Genomic DNA, 10,560 nt, shown 5'->3' with positions numbered 1-10,560 from the left:
GTCAAAAGTAAAAATTTATAAAGGTATCCAAAGTTGTTACATTTTTGAGTTATCGAAATTTATCGAGCCATCGAATTTCACAGTTATCGAAATTGGTCGAGTTAACGAATTTTGGTGTTCTTGAAATCCATAAGTCCTTCAAAGACCTTCTCAGATAAAAATAAAATTAGTTACGTTTTAGCAGAAGATTTTCCGGTTAGTTAATTTGTACCGTATAAGGTTTGCTACGTGATAAGTTAGAAAACCTCTCCAAGGCTTCTAAAACTAGAAAAACTGTCGAATTTCGACAGTAGCTGGCACTCTAGTACATATGTATTTCTCTCAACGCCTAATGCATTTTGCAATATAATATTAACTATTGGCCATCATTTTTGAATGTCTTCGTTTTGCGCTGAAAAAGCTATACTCAAAAAACGTACAAAAGGTATCTAAAGTGACACGTCAAAATTGTTATTTCAATCATGATAAAAATCATTGAGAGACAGTCTGCCGTTTGCCAAAAACACAATTTTAAAATTCAAAACTCAAACTCACACACATATTCTCATTTTCAATCCCAAACAACAATTGTAAACAAATTAAATTTTTTTATTTTCAATTTTATAAGATTTTAAAATGTTGGCAAACGTCCGAAAAAGAATCATGGCCGACGAATTGAGAGAATGAATTTACCTTGTAATGTTTTTATCATGATTTTAATTACTTTGATTGTTTATAAAAATTAAAATGACATTTCTAAAATAAAAAAAAAATCAATTAAGTTTTAAGAACTCATCACATCTGTTATCAAAATGGCCCAAGTTTTTTATAAAAAGTAAAATTATATTAATAAAATTAATTTAAAGCTGAGTGACACAAAAGCGCATGGTTTCGGAGATTTGAACATAGAGTGCTACGGGGCGTATACGTTAAATACACAAGTGCTAGTGTTTTACAGGTCTATTCTGCGCTGGTGACATACATTTTATAACCGGTAATTAAAGTGTCAGACAATTTTTAAACCTTTTTCGCATTTTGTGCTCTCTTGTAACCGGTTAATTTGGTTACCACCTCATAAGCTGGTAACAAAATATTGCCCCGTGAAATATGCAATACAGGAATTTCCACAAATCTTCATAGCTGAATTACTGAATATTTGCACTGCATTACCAACGTACCTAGAATCGCGGTGACAAGAAATGGTAAATTTTTTGGTAATAAAATTCTTCTTTATGCAAACTGAAGGTAATGCATTTTCAAAGATAAGTGTGCCCCCATTTTGGGCCAAAAACACGTTTTTGTCGAAAAATGTACGAACTCGTGAGATTTGCTCATATGTGGGGTAACAAAAACCGTTGTCAGATCTCAAGAGCGTGTCAGACGTGGCAATATTTCCAACTTTTTCATGCAAATCGCTGTCAAATTGAGAAATAGAAATTTCATTTCCAGAAAGACCTTTCTGCCACTTTTCGGCAATCAGTTTCAGAAATAAGGGTTGCAAGATGTGATTTCAATTGAAAGAGTGCAAATCGAATTCGAAAATATATTCCAATTTGCTCGTACTGTACCAGCAATTCTTATTTTTGCCCCGTGACACTGATAGCGAGTTTGTGAGAACTAATAAAAGATAATGCTTTTAATTAATTACTTTTCGGAATCTAATAGACAAGTTATAGATAAGTAAGATACAGTTAATTACAACCTTTGTAAATAAAAAGCCGCTTTCGAAAGACACTTTACATACAAGGAGTGATTTCTCATGCAACTGCTATTGCATTGCCTAATCGAAAGAATTGATCGTATTTATGAGGTTTTTCTACTTAAAACAAAAAGTACGTTTGAAGAAAGCCAATAGAGATCCCAGTCTATTATTAAGGCCAGTATGCAGCTCCCAAGAAAAGCAAAAACTCCATATAAAATGACGTACAAGAAATGGCTAAGAAATTTTCTTGAGTCAAATTTCCTTAAGGCAGTACGCAGTTCTTCAGAAATTTAGTACGCTTTCTACTACGGTTATCTAAAGTTTTTTGTGAAAAAAGAGCACAAGCACAAGGAAATATATGCCCGTTCCATTATTTCTTGATGAAAGAGCGAGGCAATAGGCTGGTGAAGTATCAGTTGTGAAAATTCCTTGGACACACACACGAAAAATGGCAATTTTTTTCTTGACCGTTTTCTTGAGAGTTGCATATCAGCCTTTAGTTTTGTTCAACATATTTTATTTGGTCGTTTTTTCTCTGCGTATGGCCATGATGCAGAATGGAACGGTCTATGTGGTCAATATTTATATGAAAAGTTAAATATGTGCGCTCACGCAGATGCACAGAAACAAAAACACCAAAAATGTGTGTATGAATATCTGCATGCACATATGTATGTATGTACGCATGTCGAACTATTGCACGCCTGTGTGGATTGTATATTAAGCCACAGGGAGTCGTAAGAATCCTGTAGTCGAGCAGCAAGGATATTAGTCTGAAAACGGCGTTTGCTTTTAGCATCAATGGCGCTCAGGCATCCAGTTAGATAAACAGAGCAGAAGCTAAGGGACTAGCAGGACTAACTACATGCATGCATACATATATATGTATGTACATAAGGTAGCAGTCAAAAGAAGAGAAGCTGGTAAACATTGAAGTGGGAAATGGCAATGCGTTCAACAAATACCGCAAGCCACATAATATCCCTGCAGTAAATCGCGCTAGTTCAGAACTAGCTCTTTAAGAGGCGGTACTGGTTCTCGATCTATCCCAACGCAATGCTTTCAACTGTCTCTTTTTACATGGCGATGTCCTACGAAGTGGAATTTGCCACCTATGCAGAACTTTCGAACTAGTTCTGAACTGGTTCCATTTTCGACAGTTCTGGGACAATAAGTTTTTTATGAAAAAATTTTGATTAAGTACTGAATTTTTTTTTTTTNACTTTTTTCTGTTCTTTTGCAGATTACATTTAATTTAATTTTCTATACTTTTGTTTTATTTATATTAAATTTGATCATTTTCTATTCAATTTTTAAGCGGCACTCAACAATTTAAATTTGTTAAATCTGAAAATCACAACTGCCTCTACCGCGATTTGAACTCGCGACCAACGATTTTAGAGTCGGAGGTCTTCCCGCTGAGCTATTTGAGTATTGTACGAGACGTGAGAATTTGTGCATTTACTTCTCAACAGAGCGCAATTAGTACACCAAAAGTTTGAACTGTCCTTCTCTGCAGCCGTTTTGCACTACTTCAGAGATAGTTCTGAAATGTGTAGGGCGGAACTAGCGCTTTAACAGACTGTCTCTAAATTTTACTGCAGGGATATTACACAAACATACGTATTTTCATATTTAGGTATAGTATTTATTATTACTTATATACATACATATATTTACTCTTAGTTGCCGTAAATCTACATATTTAGGCCAATTTGCTGTTGCTGAAAAAATTAATTTAGCTTAGTTTAGGAGATATGCTGCTTTGTGCTCGATTGCCATGCAATTTGTAGTAGATTTCTCTGGCTTGGGTGTGTGTGTGTGTGAAATATTTTATTATCTTTATCCTTGGCTTGCAAATTACGTTTGTATAACTCTTAAATCCACACACACACACACACACGTTACGGCATTATTTGCCTTTATTATTCCGGTTTTATGCACTACTAATGGTATTTGTTGCATCAGCTTTTCACACTTAAGTTGTCAGACATAAAAATGAGTCATGTTATTTGGTTTGCCAGAGCATCAAAAGGACTCTGAAAATTCTGTCTTGTTTGGATTTTAATATGAAGGCTTCTAAATGAATACTAACCAAACAAAGTGCATATATGTACAATACATTATGGTGCCCCAATTTTTGTATATTTTTTTATGCGACGCAAAACCTCTTAATTGTCCCCATTTTAGCCTAAATACCGCTTGGCTGTAGGTTTCGTGATAACCCAAGCCGACGTGAAGTTGAATTTTGGCGTATGAACTCGTACAGAAAATACCACAGCGCTACTGACAAATTTTACATACATTTCTGTGTTCGCAATAGTAGCTTATGTCGAGAAGCTGGCTTTAGTATAATGCGGCATTCCATATACCCTTTAAACGACAAGGAATTCTTTGATGAGACTTAACTAAGAACATTGACTTGCCAGTATCGGAATTATTTTTGCACGTTTATTTGGTAAAAGTTCTGCAACGGCTCGGCACCAGGGAGTAATTCCCAGTCGTATTCTGGGAAAGCCGCATTATACTAAAGCCAGCCTTTCAACAATTCCAAATGAACACAGATTTGATATTTACTCAAAAAAGTGAATATTGCTGACGTAATCACCATCCAGACACCCCCTTCCCTTTTCGTAAAAATTAAGCAAACCAAAGACCCCTCCCGCGTTGATCGTTAGGCATTAGGTGAATAGCTCCTGAAGACCGAACATTTAAAATTTTTTTTTTTAATCTCAGCTAGTTTCATTTCAATCTTACCAAATATTTCCATCCAGCCTTCTTCCTTTTCTACTTTCAGGGCCAGCTCAAAGTGTCCTAAGTTCCGTTCCGAGGATCAGTCTGGCTGGGTCCTTCCTAAAAACTGTTCCCGAACGGAAAGCTTCGGACACCTTACGACTTCCAGATGTCAGTTAAGCTTTACACGGTTACAGCGGATCTTTGTCAGAAGCAATAACCGCCCTCATAACTGGAACTTCGGCAACATCGAGCGCAAGGGTCCAATTGTGGGGTATCCAACGAGAGCAAATCCTCTTGAGACAAAAATGCTCATGTAAATGCGAATGTGTAGGCTAGTGTCTCTGATGTCAAAGTATAACTCTATATCACGGTATGTTACATGGCGATCTACTTCCAATAAATAACACACAGTATCGTTAAGCATCGTTATCTCTCGTTTTGCAGATAACAACGATCTTTCTAGACACCTGAGAACTTGAGTAAGTAATGAGACAAACTAGTCTGGCAGAAAAAAAAACGAAATCATACTAAAACTACGAGAAGCTGCCACCTATATTATGGGGTTTATTAGTAGATGAACTTCTTGAGGTGCTACATATACAATAACGGCATAATGTGCCAAGGATATGCGGACAATATAATACTAAGAGCGAGAGGGCCATTCAAAAATACCTTCTGTTGCGTTATTCAAAAGATGATGCGGCACGGTGGGTCTTTGATATTCAAACCTTGCCAAAACAGCTATTGACCTTTGAACCTGGAGAAGAAACCACCCACTCACTCACTTTATAACTCTGAAAGGAATAATAATAGAAATGTGCTCCGAAGTGAAATATTTAGTGGTTACATTTGACTCCAATATATTATGGAACAGCATGTAATAAGTATATGCTACGTGGCACGGCCCGAGAGGACCTCCTTCCGCACTATGAGAGGATCATCATCATCATTTTCCACCAGGTGTCATTCATATAGCCGTAGAAAAGACTGATAATAAAGGCCTCATAGACTTCAAGGGAGAGGGCATTGGTAACAGCACAGAAATCTGTGGAGACTGAGGAAGAAAATCAAAGCTGAGGTACTCATCTCTCAGTTCAACAGAGACATCTAGACAGATATGGAGTGGAATTCTGACAATCGTCACGCTAAATTTCCGTCGCCAAAATTCTGTCAATGTACAGCAGTGAGCCTAAAGGTACACAACATTAAAAAGTAACAGATGCAATGTGTAATTAGCCAAATCTGGCAGTATGTTTTAGGGCCATATGCTGTCAGACAATATCTAAAATCAGAGAAGCAGCTGCTAAGAAGAGCCCATCGGAAGAACTTTTCCGCTACACGGCAAGCCAAAACATTTAAAAGAAGTTACAAATCCAAGAGATTAATGACTCTCTTAAAGACAAATTTAAAACATACTACATAGGAAGAATATGTTTACCGACAAGGCAACCACTCCTGTCGCTACTGCGAAATACCAACAGCAGCACCACTACACCTCCTTCCAGGATGCGACGCGACAGCCAGAAGAAAACAAACACATCTTGGAGAGCTATGACCATAGACAACGCACATTTACTCTTCGCTACGGTTTTACGGCTATATGAGATCTTTTTGTGAGTTCTAAGAGCACAATAGGCCGAAGATCGTGAGGCACACCATCCATCATATCCATCCTTGAAAAATTAAATAATTTTATTTGATGCAATTCAACTACGTTATTACACAAATGTCGAACTTTCATGCGTGTGATTTGCACAATGTGATACGTTGAGGCAGTCTCGGTCTAACTTTTTAACCAAATGTTCAACTTCAAGTTGGCACCGATTATCGTTAAATTCAAAAGGTAACAAGAGAGGACCTAATTGAAAAATAAGGTTTCTCCTATATTTCGGGCACCCTAGTATAGATATATACACACATAGGTATATATTTATTTGCTGCACTAAAGCAATTAGTTAATTGGAGATATTTACATAAAGAAAAATATTGAGTATGCGTGCGATTTACATTTGTATGAATTAAGTGCGTATGTACCCTGTCGGGAATTTCGTAGTCGCCTACGAAAATCACCGCGCACGGCAATGCGCGCGAGTGACGAAAGCAGCCACAGTAGCATGCTGAAATGACTCGCTTATATATATATACACGAGATTAGGAAGTTTTTATCCAGACGTCCAATCGACATGTTTGAGATATCGTTGGAAAGCTCTTGCAGAGTGTGTCCAGAAAATGTATTCAAGCTTCATAAACGATTAACCGGATTCTTAGAAATTGGGCTAAAGTGTTGCGAAACAAAAAACGTTTTTTGGCTTTTGCCGGTTTCAGGGGGCATGTGGGTACACCCAACATATTTAGTATTATTCTATAGGTCAATACCTTTCAAACGATACGTTATATATTACGCTTCGGCTACTAGTTGGAAAGATATAGAGGTAAACGTGTTTTGGTTCGTGTCTCCACTACGAGATGCTTTGATATGTATGTGGCGTCTGTACGTACCTTCATTTAATTTCTTTCAAACTTTCAGGAATTAAAGAACAAAAAAAACTAAGAAGGTCTTGTTCAAGGATGTTTTGATTTGTATGCCTTTGTGGGCGTGGCTGCTGCCTGAAATTCGAAAAAAGGCCATTTTTTAAACTACCACTGAGGCCACACTACTCAGTCCATGTCATTGATGTCGATATCAGTAGAAGGGTCTTCAAACAAGCTATCTAACGCTATTTTTTGTGTTTATAAAATATAAATATGTCATAACGTTATCGCCCGAAAACTAAAAATCGGGCTGCTGAAAATATACTATTCGGGCATTTTCTCAAAAACTGGTCAGTCGATTTTATTCTAAGTTTCCACAAGTCTAGCCCAAACCCCTAGCTTTCATCTGGTATACAGCTTATATCTGGGAAAACTCTTGTTGTGGAGATATTGCGATTCAAATCGAAAAAATGTCGCTCCAAAAAGGGTCAAATGGTTAAGAATTAACATATGCGTCTAATTTGGTTATTTTAAGATATAAAAATAACTTACCCAGTTCCCCAAAAAAATTGCCCATTCCCCGATTGCCACTTAAACCGAATTTCCCTGAAAATCGGGGAATTTTCCGCGAGTTGACAAGTTGAATGATGCAGCTGTGCTAATCACTTCCTAAATGTCTTGGAAACCACAATTTGTGTGTATTTTAGAGCACTTAACCTACCTGGGAAGACGCGTACAATAATACCTACATACACATTGTACATAAATATGTATGTATGAATGATTTAGTTCACCCAGTGTGCTGCTACTACTTACATACATTCGTTTTCTGCTAGAAACACAAAGTAAAAAACAAATCTTATGCAACGATTCGTATGAATAAAAAAGATTTTCCTTACGTTTCAAAGGCAGTCAAAAAATGCGTATAATTTTCGTCACGAAATTGATATCATAAATTTTGTGTTTCGAGTGCAGCTTTCGTCACTCGAAACTTTTACCTCAAAGAGGTGTTTTATTTGATATTACTACGCTAACGAAATCCCATACAAACTTATTCCTCCCTACTGCTCCTATGTTTCTCAACCAATTTAAATGATTCTTCTTTTGTTCGAAAGGTATTATTTTCCAGTAGGTACCTGATTTGGTTTCCACATCTATAAATTTTTAAATTATTTAACAGAATGTATATTACTCCACCAAATAATATATGTAAGTGAGCTAGACGATTAACTGGTGCTGATGGACCTAAAAAACTTCCCAGGCAAAATGAAAAAGTGTGTGAAAAAAGTGAAGTGGTCGAATTTCGACAACGGGGCGATACTAGTTTTATTTATTTCGCTTCTTTGCTTCATTTCGGGGAATGCAAAGTAGATGCTGCAACGTAGTCAGCTGAAAAATATAATGAATATCCAAAAATTCCTTTTCTACCGTTACTTTCTGTGGAAGTTGAAGTCAGTCAATGAAGTGAAGTACAAGAGTGAGGAAGTAGAAGTTTAAGCTTAATTAAATATGCATGTATGTACATACCGATTATGAAGTAAAATCTACCTAAATACCTAAATACATACTTATGTTTGTATAAGAACTGATTTATAAAAATTTTAATTAATTTTAATCTTTTAAGATATTTTCTGATTTTAATTTAATATAAATAAGTATGTACTTATCTAGGCATTCTACATTAGTTTCTCTGTAAGGCATTCTTTGTTCGCTTCTCTGGATGCTGTTTATTCATGCGTTCTCCCTTCGTTCGAAGGTAATGCTGCGAGTAGGGACGTACGGCCAATGACATTCCCATTTTAAAATAATGCCTTCGTGAAGCGAAAGGGTAAGCGATTCCCACCGCCTAGCTCGTTTCCACTTTCGTTCCTGTGGTAATCGTGTTTTTTGTTGGGAAGCTTCTGCTGAGCTTCTGCGAATGTTTTGCAAGTTGTGAAGCCATAAGAGATTGAAGGTACTGTGTCTGATATAATTCAGTTGGTTACCATGAATTTTAAAACAGATTTTCTTTGAAATTGTCATCCCTGTAAATTGCCAATTTTCACTAATAATAATAATCCCAACGGTTTTTTTCAATTGTTGCGCCGAGTCACGAAAGGCAGGAGTTTTTTAAGTGTCGAAATCTAAACTATTCAGCTACAGAACTCAATCATCACCTGATTACTACGTATTTATGTTAGTCAATCATTTATTGAGAGAGGATAGTATCGCTTTCTTAATGCTGAAAAGCGAATCAGATATATCAAATGTGGTGGATCGAGAGTTAAAATCCTGGCATAAGCAACGGAGTGGCTATAAGCAAACATTTTGGAAACCAGTCCCAGGAGGGTCAAACGAAACGGGTAAAAAAAAGTTCAAGTTTCGCACGCAGATATTTATTGCCTTCACCAGCAAGTGTTTCGAGCGAGCAGTTATTTAGTGTTGCACGATTGATTTAGCACCGTAATGCTCAGAATGAAAAAGGAAATCGGTTAAGTCGTGTCTACGATACCTAGAGTAAAAATTTAGACATCTTAACGAGCGTGCATTTTTTTTAGCTAAGGACGGATGGTATTGAAAGTGGGCGAAATCGGGTAGTTTGCAAAAACATATAAAATACGATATTTTAGTGGCTGTTTAATCTTGTTTCACCTGTTCACAGTTGGCTCTTGATATGCAGATGATTGATTAAAGATTCCTGAAGAGATCAAACTTCTTAAAGACTATTGTTATGGAACGCACCTTAATATGTCAGGTATAATTTTTATAACGGTAAACAACTGAATTGTAAAACCAAATGCTTCTTACTATGCAAATTTTCAAGCCTTTAGAAAAATAATTACTGAATAAATACCGGAACTTCAAAATCACAATAATTGGTATCACCTGCGTGGAATTCTGATTATTACACTAAATTTTCTTTGCCAACATTCTCTAAAGGAAAAACAGTGGAGCCTAAATGTAACAAACACGAAAAAGTAACAGGTGCAATGTGTAATCATCCCAAACTGGCAGTATGAGGGGCATGTGACTAGATGTTGCACGTTGTTAGGCGCGCATTTAATACTTTTGGAGATTTTTAGCAATCAAAATTAGCGATAGCGAAAGTTCGAATCTGGCTGCTGGTCTGAGGACAATTAATAAGTAATTTTTAAGCAGAAAACAAAAAAAAAAGAATTACATAAATCAGTTAACGTGGTCCCAATTTTGCGATAACATCCATAACAAAATATTCCGAAGAATTGATAACCTCCTCCTTTTTTCGGCTAAAAACATAAAGTATAAAGAACATAATGGATTGGATGGAAAATTACTATGGTTTTGTATTTTAATATGCGGCAGTGCAAGTGCAGTGCGCACTAGTTTTTTTTTTCTCCATATGGCTTTCCGATTTATCCATATAAAATTTTGTAAAGCATAATTTTAGCAATACACGTCTATAATTTATCCGAGGGCGAAGATTTTCGAGTGAAGAAGAAATGAAGGCGGCAGTAGCCGAGCACTTCAGAGACAAAGGCGGCGAATATTTTGTCACTGTGTTTAAAGCCCTTTATAATAAATGTAGAACTGCATTGTGTACAGATTGGTACAAAAAGACAGGCATATAACTCGTGTTCAACTCATGTTTCACTTTACAAGTTAGAGCCGCTATCTCAAGTAACCTGTAACTTTAAAGTTCACTTTATATTTAA

General features: G+C 36.4%; 1 long non-coding RNA gene across 1 annotated transcript; it reads right to left on the bottom strand.

The window, feature by feature from the left end:
* Positions 1-1,039: 1,039 nt before the first annotated feature.
* On the bottom strand, positions 1,040-10,138 carry LOC108372521 (uncharacterized). The gene is made up of 3 exons (XR_001848866.1): positions 10,033-10,138; positions 5,988-5,994; positions 1,040-1,050 (listed from the first exon to the last, which is right to left on the bottom strand). It is a non-coding gene; the product is annotated as an uncharacterized LOC108372521 (long non-coding RNA).
* Between the last annotated feature and the right edge of the window lie 422 nt (positions 10,139-10,560).

Source organism: Rhagoletis zephyria, unplaced genomic scaffold (assembly GCF_001687245.7).
Source record: "Rhagoletis zephyria isolate East Lansing unplaced genomic scaffold, Rhagoletis_zephyria_1.1 Rzeph_scaffold_05836, whole genome shotgun sequence".
NCBI lineage: Eukaryota > Metazoa > Arthropoda > Insecta > Diptera > Tephritidae > Rhagoletis > Rhagoletis zephyria.
The sequence above is the reverse complement of the archived record's forward strand: the minus strand, read 5'-3'. Positions and strand labels throughout refer to the sequence as shown.